Consider the following 14611-nt stretch of genomic DNA (forward strand, 5'->3'; position numbering starts at 1 on the left):
GCAGGTTAAAGGCCTAAAATGTTTGTTGCCCCTGAACTCAAACCAGAATCTCTGGACTTGTATATTTGTTAGATAAAGAAGGCTCAGATCTTTTGCTTTCAACTAGCCAAAGAGAATATTGATGCTCTAGGCATTTTCCAGGGTTTAGCCTGAACTGACAATTTAATAGCTTCCTACAGAAAGGAATGATATTCAGGAGCAGTCAAAATGACCTTCTATCCATCTATTTCTTAATATATTCCATGTTTTATCCTTCATTGAGCTTTTACCAGAAAGTTTTTATTTTCTACCAGGCAAAAGTCAAGATGCTTTATGATTTATTTCATTTAATCAAAAATCAAGCATTATATTCACATTGTAGATATTATCGTCCCATTTTACAAATGGTGAACAGGCCTTGAGAAGTTAGGGACATTTTTGCAATGTCATTCAGCTAGCAATGAATGGACACAGACTTTGAACATGTATATTCTTCATACCCAAGTCTTGCTTTGGCCTATATATGTCATACTGACATAAAACAATGAATTAGGATTGTTATGTTCTTTGTTTTATTGAGACTCAGTATAGGACATGGTAATAGAATATTTATTTCTTAATTCTCTGTAAAATCACCATTGAAAGTTTTTTCTATTTGTTGATTGTGCCTTATAGGGGAACTAATAAAATAAATTACTTCCAAATTTGGCTTGAGGAAAAAGCTTTACTTCTTAAAGAACTAAAAGTTTTATTATAACAAGTAGAAGTATGTGGGTTTTTATTTGTTTGCTTGCTTGCTTGATTGCTTACTTGCTTTGCTTCCAGAAAACTCTAGACTAAATTTTAAAGCTCAATCATGGAAATTACTATAGTAGGTTAAGAGGTTGATGTATTTTCTTCCTCATCACTTAAAAAATTCTCAGATCGACAGTCTTCTTTTATTCGAAGTCTGAAATTCAGTTTTAAAGAAGAGGTTTAAATTATAAATAATTGATATAGATTCAGAAGCAAAACCCATATTTTTAAAATGAGAGTTCTCAAATCTCTCTCATCTACCTATCTATGTTGTTCTTACCCCATCTTGGTTTTTTTTGTTTTGTTTTGTTTTGTTTTTTGTTTTTTTTCAGATTTTGAAAGCTGAACTTCTTGTCATAGCAAGTCTTTAGCATTACTCTTTCAAAGCTCAAATTGAATATTTATTTAAGAAAAAAGCTTGCAACATTCCTTTAAAGGACAGAACTTACAAATTAGATTTTGGTTTAAAAATGATGAAATGCCAAGTCTTAGTTCACAGTTTATTTTAAATTTTATGAGAGTTTGCACTTGTCTTCTTCTCTCCTCCTGTCCTTCCTGAAACATTCCAGTCATTATCACATCATATTTATAGCAGTCTTTCCTCTGAAAATGTGTTCATGGAACACTGACCATGTTTCATATATAAAAATGAATCCAAAGTAAATTGATTGAAAATATACATATTGTGTTTGAGTTAAGATGATGTCAAAGCAACTGGGCAACTGGTTACCTTGGGCACCTCAGGTGTTCAGTGCATGTCATTTGGCCAAAACTGTGCTAAAATGAGTCTAGGTAGTTACTTGGCATTGTGGCCAACTGAAAGTTGACTAAATTTTGCATTTTACAAGTAGTTCTATTGATGTCCCCTAGGGTAGTTAGTTTCAGGTGTTTTCAACAGCACTTTTTCTCTCTGGCTTGACCCAATTTGCTTTTCTGACTATATAGGGTAGAGAGCATTTCATGCCCTGAATCCCAAAGACGTGAACCAAACAATGGTAACTTCTACAGCTCTTCTCTTTTAATTAACCTGCATGCATTTTAAAATATGCATATCTGTCCTCTAATATTTATACATAATCTATTTGTGTATTTAATTTGCTACATGTATATGAAATACCATTTATTCATAATGGTGAGTTTCAGAAAACTTTTTCTGCATTAGCAGGGATCTTAGAGTAGGTGCAGGAGAAAACATTATTAGGCCTGTAACAAGATAACCTAATTTGACAAATCTGAGACTATTGGAGCTGACAGATCAAATGTTACCTTTCAGGGAAAGTGTCGAATGTAGCCCTGGAACAAAACCTTTGGAGAGAAGTTGTTAGTAATTTGCCAATTTACTTGAATGGTGATGAAAGAGAAAGAAATAATATCATTTTTCCCTGTTTATGATTAAATAGCTGATATATTTTATAAAGAAGGGCAAAGAATGACTTGTACATTCTAATTCTAGCTAAATTCCAGGTTTGGTGGTGCTGTTCTGGATTCCACTTTTCCAGAATATATTACTAGTAGCTGAATCAAGATGATTTCTTAACATAATGCTTTTAGCTAAGCATATGTATCTTTAGTATTTTGATGTTGGAAGTGGCAATATAAAATAATTACACTCAGATCTGTAAAGTTTACTGGCTATGCTGCCACTGTTATATTTATTAACAGGTTATATTTATAAGCATAGATTATAAAATGAAGTAGGGATTTGACAACTTTATGGTCTATTGATCAAGGTAGATAGCACAGAAAGATAATTTAGGGCTTAAAGTGAACTGAATAGTTGGACTCTAACTACTGATCAGTTATTCAGATAATCACTTCCCTTCCTCCCATCTGCATATTCCCCACACATGTATGACAGAGACGCATAACAAAAGACGGACCAATTACAGGGATGTTATTTTTATGACATGAACCCCTTTGACTCAACTTTTTCATCTTCCTTTTTAATATCTGAATTACAGGACGTGACGAAACATTTTCCGCTATGTTTCCATGTTACCTGTAAAGCATCTTTCGTTATGACCTCTGACGGTCTGTAAGAGTGGGGATGACCCTTGACTAGCTGCAGGGTGGCCAACGCAGTTAAGTTCTGCATGGAGGGGAAGGGCTGAACTCTCTTTTGTGTCACATTCTTGAAGGCTTTTCCTGGCCGGCGTAGATTTGGCAGGAGTGTGCACTTGGGTTGCTGGGCTGCTGCCAGTCACTTGGTCCTGAAACTGGAGTGAGTAGGATCCTGCCAAAGATTAGACTGAGAAATCTGGATGCAGGCTGGCAATCCAAGCAATGGCTCCAGCCAAACTGGCACAGTTGGGAAAACCTTGGAGAATCACAATTATTTTAAACAAAATACAAAGTTTGTGAGCTTTCTAAACATTATGTAAATCAGCCTTGATTTCTAATTCACAGAAGCACAGAGGTAGGTCCATCACTTGCACTACATCTATAAATGTATTAGTGCCCTGACTCATGTCAAATTGAACTTTGGTTTGCAAAGACAACATTAAATGGTGCTGCTCTGGCCATGATTCAGTGCCTATATCAGCAGGCAGAAACCCCAGGTATTTTAACACCTTTCTCACAATTCTGGTTCTCATTTCTATCGTGGCTCAGGAACTGCCAGTCTATGAGTGTATTTGTGCATTGAGGAAGCTGATGTGGAATATTAACAGCACCATTTATGGAGAGCCTACTTTTCATGCCTCATGGACATTATCTCATTTAAGTTATTCCTCACAGTGGTTCTGTGAAGCAGGTATTATTGTTATTTCCATTTTTGTCTCTGAGAGCTGAGGTTCAAACCACGTTTCCCAAATGCTGAAGCTTATAATTTAAAAAAGAATTCAGCTTGATTGAGGCATAATTGACATATAAAATTGTAAGAATTTGAAGTGTAATTGTGGTGATTCAACACATATACATCATGAAAGAATTCCCCCATGTAGTTAATTAACACACCCATTACCTCAAATTTTATTTTATTTTATTTTATTTATTTTATTTTATCAATTGAGAACATTTAAGTTCCCTTCTCCCAGTAAATTTCAATTATACAATACAGGGTTAAGTATAGTCACCATGCTTTACACTAGATCCTCAGACATTATTTATCTTACAGTTGAAAGTTTGTGCCCTTTTACAACCTCTCCCCACAATCCCTAGCCACTACTTTTCTACTCTCTGTTTCTGTGATTTTGACTTTATTTTTTGGATCCTACAAATAAATGATACCATGCAGTATTTCTCTCTCTCTCTTTCCGGCTTATTTCACATAGTATAATGCCCTCAAGGCCCATTCATGTTGTGGCAAATGGCAGGATTTCATTTTTCTCATAGCTAAATAATATTCCATTGTAGGTATACCACATCTTCCTTATCCATTCGTTCATTGATGGATACTTGGGTTGTTTCCACATCTTCGATATTGTGAATAATGTTGCAGTAAACACGGGAGAGCATATATCTGTCTTGGATATATACCAAGAAGTGGGATCATATGGTAGTTCTCTTTTTAATTTTTTGAGGGACCTCCATATTTTTTCTCCATAGTGGTTGCACCAAATTGTATTCCCACCAAGAGTGCACACAGGTTCCTGTTTTTTTACACATCCTCATCGACACTTACCTCTTGTCTCTTTGTTGATACACATTCTAACAAGTGTGAAGTGATATTTAGTTTTGATTTGTAACCCCCCTGGTGTTTAGTGATGTTGAGTTATGTGCATTACAGTGCTTTGCAAAGTTTGATGTACCTTAGAAATCCCCAAGGGAGCTTTTGAAAATGCTGATTCCTGGGTTCTGTGCAAACAAATTCTGGTTTCATAGGTTTGGGACAAAGTGTCATGGATGATGCTAATTCAGATGGTTAGAGAGCCAGCCTTAGAAATACTGCTCTATATTGTCTTTTGATTATACCCAACTGTATAAACACATGTGTTGGAGTAGGGCATCTTTTTTTTCTTTCCAAACTGCTCCTAATGAGACCCAGAAGCATCAGCTGCACTCTATTCTGTGGAGTTGAACTGACTTTCCTTAACACAACCCCCAAACCCTTCTCTTTTTTCTCTCTTCTACAAGCCTCTTGCTTACACTGGAGCCCTTAGATTGCCATATTTTGAGTATCACTGAGACATGTTCACTATCTTGAAAACCCCCAGTGATCTGAAACATACTTGAAGATTGGAGTAAAAACTGTATACCCTAGACCTGCCACTTGTTTGTGGCAAACAGATAAGCTCCTTTCTTCAAAAGACTTATTACAGTATTCTGGCTTAATCATGCTTTTTCCTGATTGTAAAGAAAAAAACATCTTAAAGCACCACAGAAAGTATGCAGAAGTTATTTGAAATCTTAAAAAAAAAAGTTAAATAATTAATTGCATAACTTAATCTACCAGTCTGAAAAATAGAGGTGAAATATTTTGACAATAATTTGGGGAGCTCTTAATATACTGTTAAACTCATTTCTGTCTTTTAAAAACAATATTATTTTACTGAATATATCTTATTTCTTAGCAGAGAAAAACCTAAGAAAAGTCCAGTGTTCTTGCTTCAAAGCCTGGGCAGAATTTGGCCTGAAAATGTGAGAAATTTAAAAATACCTACAGAAAATAAGCAAATAAAGAGACATTTTATGAGCTTCCAGAATAGTGTCCTGAAAACAAAAAGAAAATTTCCATGTTTATTTTGTGTTTTACCTGATCTAGATACACATTTATGTAATGTTATACTTTAAAAACAGAATCCAATTTTGAGAATTCCATTGTTTAAAAAAAACAACTGAATGCTATGTATATCAATTCATGACCTTAAGATAGTTTTTTTGTCTAAGCAAGACTTCCTATAAAAATTGCATATGCTCAAATTAATCAGTGTAACTTATGGTTTTTCCATTTACATTTACTCTGAAATTATGGTAATTTCAAAGGATATTAAATTTTATTTGATTTAGCATCTAGACTGAGAAGCCATATTTCTGTGGTGAGTAGCTAGGCAAACTATAGCAATGTTAATAATGACATGATTAGAAGAATAGGGCAATCCAAAGGTCATCACTTAATTTTAATTTTGCTTAGGTGGTCTTTAGAGAATTTTTTTTTTTTTTTAGAGAATTTTTTCTCTTGAGGTTTTTTTCACAAGCCTTGCTAAAGTAAGAGATTCCCAGAGATGCAAGGTGCAAGAAGCACAAAAACAATGTTTTAATACCTCTGTGACACTTTGGGTGTGGCTTAAAAAGAAAAAAAATCTGTGAGCTCTATGTTAGAGCAGAGAGCTTTTGCTGGGTCGCTATTGTTTGGGGATGAGGATATAAATGCATTATGGATGACCTTCACACCACATAAAAATGTGGTATACATCACAGATATATGAAGGATGTGACTAAATTTGTGGCATTATTGAATAAAGAGCAGGTTGTAATAGAGCTTTGCTGTGTTTATTCCAGTAAATTTTCTTTATATAACAATGTTACTGATGTTCTGCACCAAGTCAGGGTGGAGGTGTCCTTTTGGTAGTTTTAGGTAGTAGCTTTTCAAGGGAATGGATTTAGAGTTGAGCAAAAGGAACAGATCATTTGGAAGGTCTTGGGGGAAAGTAACAAAAGAGTGGGTAGTGGGAGGAATAACAAGACAAGAGGAAAGTAGGGAAGAGGTGAAGCCCTGGATCAGTGGTCTAGAAGGGAATGGAGAGCTCATTTCAGCTGGAAAAACTGATACAAGTAAAGCGATGAGATGGAAATCAAGTCATGTGCATAATCAGAAAGAAGGTGTATTTGAAAAAAAGTCAGAAATCCAAATTAGAGTAAAAATTAGTGAGGTTAGATATTATGTGAGAGTCATTTGATGGAGGGCTTTGAATTCTAGATTGTAAAATTCAGATTTTTGAATAGGTGATATGGTCACCAGAAGTTGCTATTAGAAGAATCTGTGTAAATAACTATGCAAAAAAAAAATAGTAAAATTAATCCAGAGGCAGCATTAAGCCCACATTCCTGCATCATAACAATTATTGGGAAGTGAGTGTTACCAGACCACTTGGAGCATGTGCTCCCTAGGTAGCCAGGGTCATATGCATTTAGCCTCTTAGTCATTTACATTAACTGCTTGACACCTCTTGGTATTTGAGTTTGCAAGGCCTGTCCTGTCCTAAAGAGTTGTAAGGAAAAAGAGTAGGATTTGGTTCCTGGAGTCAAGAGTCTCTCATGGTTTGTGTCCCTCTCTGTTTTCTTCCCGGCAAACAAATTGAGGGTTGCAGAAAAGGAGGTGGGGGGGGATGATGGGGTAACTGGGTGATGGGCATTAAGGAAGGCACGTGATGTGATGAGCACTGGTGTTATACACAAATAATGAATCACTGAACACGACATTAAAAACTAATGATGTACTATATGTTGGCTAATTGAATTAAAAAAAAAAAAGTAGGATTTGGCACTCATGTCAGTTAGTTCTTCAGATGACAAATGATCCTCAAAGGCTTGTCCTCCTGGCGGGTGGATAACCAAGTGAGCAAATCATTATGCATCTCTATCAATGGGCCACTAGCACCTAGTAACAGGAAAATGCCAGTTATTCATCTTACTGGTTGTTTTGAATGATACAACAACTGCCATAAAATTTTCATGTTATTGACTGAACTTGCCATTCATTGTGTTGGCATGCCAGAGAAATAGCCTGAGGCAAAACACCATTTAGATGAGAACATGGATTCACCGGTTAGGAGAGTTTTCTCTAGGACACCAGCCAGCTTTAATGAGCTTTTCAAGAGAGTCATCATAATATAAGCATTGCTCTGTAGTTGGAAGGTCTAACTGTATTTCTTCCTGAACACCATCTTTAGAGATTGTGGTTTAATTGGTCTGGGGTAGTCCCAGGTATCAATATTTTTTTTAAGTTCCCTACATGATTAGCCAGGTTTGAGGACTATTGATCTAAGTCATTAACACTCAAATGCTTCTTTTTATTTTATTTTATTTTATTTTATTTTATTTTATTTTATTTTATTTTATTTATTTATTTGACAGAGAGATAGCGAGAGCAGGAACACAAGCAGGGGGAGTGGGAGAGGGAGAAGCGGGCTCTCTGCCGAGCAGGGAGCCCGATGTGGGACTTGATCCCAGGACCCTGGGATCATGACCTGAGCCAAAGGCAGATGCTTAACGACTGAGCCACCCAGGCGCCCATCACTCAAATGCTTCTTATCCAGGTGTCTGATGTGAACAAAGGTGGATAGTTGCCTGAACAGGTGACTCTAAGAAGATTCTTGCACCTGAGGTAGGGAAGGGGAGAGGTATCTTGAAGTAGCATAACTAGGTTTAGAAAATAAGAATCTATAAGTACTATGAAGAGAAATCAAGCTTGTAGTTAGGGAAAGCATGAAAATATTTAAAAATTAACTTGGGGCAAAAATGGAAGAAAGAGGAGCAACCTGAGTAGGCAAGAGTGAGGCCAATGAATAGTAAGGTGTGAAAAATATGCAGGAGAGATTCTCAGGCCTGAGTTCAGCACCAGACTGTGAGTGCAGTTTCTCTTACCTAGTATTTCCCCTTCATGTTGTGCCGGCCACAAAGTCATAGGCAGGTGGGATGTCACTAGCAATGGCTTGAGCTTTAGAAGGCTGAAAGATCATGTTATTGCAGAGTGTATAGAGTAAGGAATGCATCTAAATATGCTGCAGTCGGAAAAGCATTTTTAAAGATTTTTTTTTTTTTTTAAGATTTATTTACCCATTTGAAAGAGAGAGTGCAAGTGGGTGGGGGGGGAGGGACAAGAGGGAGAGGGAGAATCTTAAGCAGACTCCATGAGGAGTGTGGAGCTGACACAGGCTTGATCCCAGGAGATCCCAGGAGATCCCTGGAGATCCCTGAGAACATGACAGGAGCTGTAACCAAGAGTCAGCCGCTCAATCAACTGTGTCACCCAGGTGCCCCAGAAAAGCATTTTTAAAGCACCTTTATCCCTTCTTCCCTCCCACAGTTCATATAGAATATCAGTAATCAGTAGACCCAATTTCAAGTAGCCTCAAGAATAATCCCTCTCACCCCCCAGTTCTCATTCTCTCCCTTAAATTTCTTATCCTGAAACAATATTTAAACAACTGTTTTCTCTTATTCCACCTTATGTTTTACTTTTAATTCAATGTTTTAAAAATTTCTAGTACTGCTAAGCCATCCCTTGTCCTTCTGGAGGAGCAGCTGTAGCTTTGGAATCAGTCAGACTGGGTGTAAATCCCAGTTCCATCACTCAATGAATGCAGGAACTTGATCAGATTACCTTGCTTCTCCCAGTTTCAGTGTTCTCATCTTTAAAATGGGACTGGATCATCTGTCTCTTGTGGGTCTTACGATGATTGGAGGAAGTATGTCATTCCATACCTATGTATAACAGCTACTCAAAAACACTAACCTTTGCTTTGGCCTGATAGAGAAGATGAATAGAAATGCCTTAATGCTACACATGGACTTAAATCACAGGAAAGAGCTAACTCTCCTAGAAGATATGCATCAGTAGCAGTCAGTTTTGATTTAAACCTTTCCCCATAAATTTTACCTAGTTCCTGTATCCCTGGGAGTAAGTAGTTGAAGTTGGCATGGGTTGTGAGATGGATTATGCCCAACTTTGTTTCACAATCTTTACACCCACCAGTTGTGAGATGTAGGTAGCATTTACTTAGAGGAATGCAAAACTATTGGAAAATCACAGCCTTGACACCACACGAACATATGCATTATTTCTTACATTAGTTTAAAATGCCAATGCATGGTTTTTTGTTTTTATGTGAGATTTTAAGATAGCTTTAAAATTTTCAAAAGGTATTAAATCAATTTTATTTCCCAGGCAGCAGATGTAAAAGCTTTGTTTGTTTGTTTGTTTTCCTTCTGATTAATGGAATTGGCTCTGTTTGGCAATGAGTGTCAGAGTTGCTATGTTTTATTTTTTTATTTTTTTTTTAGTATCTTTTTTTCCTAGTTCTACCTCATTTTTTTTTATTCTTATGTTAATCCCCATACATTACATCATTAGTTTTAGATGAAGTGTTCCATGATTCATTGTTCGTGCATAACACCCAGTGCTCCATGCAGAATGTGCCCTCCTCAATACCCACCACCAGGCTAACCCATCCTCCCACCACCCTCCCCTCTAGAACCCTCAGTTTGTTTTTCAGAGTCCTTCGTCTCTCATGGTTCATCTACCGCTCCGATTTCCCCTGCTTCATTCTTCCCCTCCTGCTACCTTTTTTTTTTTTTTTCTTCTTAACATATATTGCATTATTTGTTTCAGAGGTACAGATCTGAGATTCAACAGTCTTGCACAATTCACAGTGCTTACCAGAGCACATACCCTCCCCAGTGTCTATCACCCAGTCACCCCATCCCTCCCACCCCACCCCCCACTCCAGCAACCCTCAGTTTGTTTCCTGAGATTAAGAATTCCTCATATCAGTGAGGTCATATGATACATGTCTTTCTCTGTTTGACTTATTTCACTCAACATAATACCCTCCAGTTCCATCCACGTTGTTGCAAATGGCAAGGTCTCATTCCTTTTGATGGCTGCATAATATTCCATTGTATATATACACCACATCTTCTTTATCCATTCATCTGTCGATGGACATCTTGGCTCTTTCCACAGTTTGGCTATTGTGGACATTGCTGCTATAAACATCGGGGTGCATGTACCCTTTCGGATCCCTACTTTTGTATCTTTGGGGTAAATACCCAGTAGTGCAATTGCTGGATCATATGGTAGCTCTATTTTCAAATTTTTGAGGAACCTCCGTACTGTTTTCCAGAGTGGCTGCACCAGCTTGCATTCCCACCAACAGTGTAGGAGGGTTCCCCTTTCTCCGCATCCCCGCCAACATCTGTTGTTTCCTGACTTGTTAATTTTAGCCATTCTGACTGGTGTGAGGTGGTATCTCATTGAAGTTTTGATTTGGATTTCCCTGATGCCGAGCGATATTGAGCACTTTTTCATGTGTCTGTTGGCCATTTGGATGTCTTTGGAAAAATGTCTGTTCATGTCTTCTGCCCATTTCTTGATTGGATTATTTGTTCTTTGGGTGTTGAGTTTGATGAGTTCTTTATAGATTTTGGATACTAGCCCTTTATCTGATATGTCATTTGCAAATATCTTCTCCCATTCTGTCGACTGTCTTTTGGTTTTGTTCACTGTTTCCTTTGCTTTGCAAAAGCTTTTTATCTTGATGAAGTCCCAATAGTTCATTTTTGCCCTGGCTTCCCTTGCCTTTGGCGATGTTTCTAGGAAGAAGTTGCTGCGGCTGAGGTCGAAGAGGTTGCTGCCTGTGTTCTCCTTTAGGATTTTGATGGACTCCTGTCTCACATTGAGGTCTTTCAACCATTTTGAGTCTATTTTTGTGTGTGGTGTAAGGAAATGGTCCAGCTTCATTCTTCTGCATGTGGCTGTCCAATTTTCCCAACACCATTTGTTGAAGAGACTGCCTTTTTTCCATTGGACATTCTTTCCTGCTTTGTCAAAGATGAGTTGACCATAGATTTGAGGGTCCATTTCTGGGTTCTCTATTCTGTTCCATTGATCTATGTGTCTGTTTTTGTGCCAGTACCATACTGTATTGATGATGACAGCTTTGTAATAGAGCTGGAAGTCCGGAACTGTGATGCTGCCAGCTTTGCTTTTCTTTTTCAACATTCCTCTGGTTATTCGGGGTCTTTTCTGGTTCCATACAAATTTTAGGATTATTTGTTCCATTTCTTTGAAAAAAGTGGATGGTATTTTGATGGGGATTGCATTGAATATGTAGAATGCTCTAGGTAGCATTGACATCTTCACGATATTTGTTCTTCCAATCCATGAGCATGGGACGTTTTTCCATTTCTTTGTGTCTTCCTCAATTTCTTTCATGAGTATTTTATAGTTTTCTGAGTACAGATCCTTTGTCTCTTTGGTTAGATTTATTCCTAGGTATCTTACAGTTTTGGGTGCAATTGTAAATGGGATCGACTCCTTAATTTCTCTTTCTTCTGTCTTGTTGTTGGAGTATAGGAATGCCACTGACTTCTGTGCATTGATTTTATATCCTGCCACTTGACTGAATTCCTGTATGAGTTCTAGCAGTTTTGGGTTGGAGTCTTTTGGGTTTTCCACATAGAGTATCATATCATCTGCAAAGAGTGAGAGTTTGACTTCTTCTTTGCCAATTTGGATGCCTTTGATTTCTTTTTGTTGTCTGATTGCTGTGGCTAGGACTTCCAATACTATGTTGAATAGCAGTGGTGATAATGGACATCCCTGCCGCGTTCCTGACCTTAGGGGGAAAGCTCTCAGTTTTTCCCCATTGAGAATGATACTCACTGTAGGTTTTTCATAGATGGCTTTTATGATATTGAGGTATGTACCCTCTATGCCTATACTCTGAAGAGTTTTGATCAAGAAAGGATGCTGTACTTTGTCAAAAGCTTTTTCTGCATCTATTGAGAGGATCATATGATTCTTGTTCTTTCATTGTTAATGTATTGTATCACGTTGATTGATTTGCGGATGTTGAACCAACCTTGCAGCCCAGGGATAAATCCCACTTGGTCATGGTGAATAATCATTTTAATGTACTGTTGGATCCTATTGGCTAGTATTTTGGTTGGAATTTTTACATCCATGTTCATCAGGGATATTGGTCTGTAATTCTCCTTTTTGATGGGGTCTTTGTCTGGTTTTGGGATCAAGGTAATGCTGGCCTCATAAAATGAGTTTGGACGTTTTCCTTCCATTTCTATTTTTTGGAACAGTTTCAGAAGAATAGCTATTAATTCTTCTTGAAATGTTTGGTAGAATTCCCCTGGGAAGCCATCTGGCCCTGGGCTTTTGTTTGTTGGGAGATTTTTGATGACTGCTTCAATTTCCTTAGTGGTTATAGGTCTGTTCAGGTTTTCTATTTCATCCTGGTTCGGTTTTGGTAGTTGATACATCTCTAGGAATGCATCCATTTCTTCCAGGTTATCTAATTTACTGGCATAGAGTTGCTCATAATATGTTCTTATAATTGTTTGTATTTCTTTGGTGTTGGTTGTGATCTTTACTCTTTCATTCATGATTTTGTTGATTTGGGTCATTTCTCTTCTCTTTTTGATAAGACTGGCCAGGGGTTTATCAATCTTGTTAATTCTTTCAAAAAACCAGCTCCTGGTTTCGTTGATCTGTTCTACTCTTCTTTTAGTTTCTATTTCACTGATTTCTGCTCTGATCTTTATTATTTCTCTTCTCCTGCTGGGTTTAGGCTTTATTTGCTGTTCGTTCTCCAGCTCCTTTAGGTGTAGAGTTAGGTTGTGTACTTGAGACCTTTCTTGTTTCTTGAGAAAGGCTTGTATTGCTATATACTTTCCTCTTGGGACTGCCTTTGCTGCATCCCAAAGATTTTGAATAGTTGTGTTTTCATTTTCATTGGTTTCCATGAATTTTTTTAATTCTTCTTTAATTTCCTGGTTGACCCATTCATTCTTCAGTAGGATGCTTTTTAGCCTCCATGTATTTGCGTTCTTTCCAACTTTCCTCTTGTGATTGAGTTCTAGTTTCAAAGCATTGTGGTCTGAAAATAGGCAGGGAATGATCCCAATCTTTTGGTACCAGTTGAGACCTGATTTATGACCTAGGATGTGATCTATTTGGAGAATGTTCCATGGGCACTAGAGAAGAATGTGTATTCCGTTGTTTTGGGGTGGAATGTTCTGAATATGTCTGTGAAGTCCATTTGGTCCAGTGTGTCATTTAAAGTCTTTATTTCCTTGTTGATCTTTTGCTTAGACGATCTGTCCATTTCAGTGAGGGGGGTGTTAAAGTTCCCCACTATTATTGTATTGTTGTCGATGTGTTTCTTTGCTTTTGTTATTAATTGCCTTATATAATTGGCTGCTCCCATGTTACGGGCATAGATATTTACAATTGTTAGATCTTCTTGTTGGATAGATCCTTTAAGTAGGATATAGTGTCCTTCCTCATGTCTTATTACAGTCTTTGGTTTAAAATCTAATTTGTCTGATAGAAGGATTGCCACCCCAGCTTTCTTTTGGTGTCCATTAGCATGGTAAATGGTTTTCCACCCCCTCACTTTCAATCTGGGGGTGTCTTTGGTTCTAAAATGAGTCTCTTGCAGACAGCATATCGATGGGTCTTTCTTTTTTTTAATCCAATCTGATAGCCTGTATCTTTTGATTGGGGCATTTAGCCCATTTACATTCAGGGTAACTATTGAAAGATAGGAATTTAGTGCCATTGTATTGCCTGTAAGGTGACTGTTACCGTATATTGTCTGTGTTCCTTTCTGGTCTATGTTGCTTTTAGGCTCTCTCTTTGCTTAGAGGACCCCTTTCAAGATTTCCTGTAGGGCTGGTTTTGTGTTTGCAAATTCCTTTAGTTTTTGTTTGTCCTCGAAGCTTTTTATCTCTCCTTCAATTTTCAATGACAGCCTGGCTGGATAGAGTATTCTTGGCTGCATATTTTTCTCATTTAGTGCTCTGAATATATCCTGCCAGTCCTTTCTGGACTGCCAGGTCTCTGTGGATAGGTCTGTTGCCAATCTAATGTTTCTACCCTTGTAGGTTACATATCTCTTCTCCCAAGCTGCTTTCAGGATTTTCTCTTTGTCTATGAGACTCGTCAGTTTTACTATTAGATGTCGGGGTGTTGACCTATTTTTATTGGTTTTGAGAGGGGTTCTCTGTGCTTCTTGGATTTTCATGCCTGTTTCCTTCCCCAAATTAGGGAAGTTCTCTGCTATAATTTGCTCCATTATACCTTCTGGCCCTCTCTCTCTTTCTTCTTCTTCTGGGATCCCAATTATTCTAATGTTGTTTCGTCTTATGGTATCGCTTA

Source organism: Mirounga leonina, unplaced genomic scaffold, assembly GCF_011800145.1.
Source record: "Mirounga leonina isolate KUSES-001 unplaced genomic scaffold, KU_Mleo_1.0 Mir_151, whole genome shotgun sequence".
Lineage (NCBI taxonomy): Eukaryota > Metazoa > Chordata > Mammalia > Carnivora > Phocidae > Mirounga > Mirounga leonina.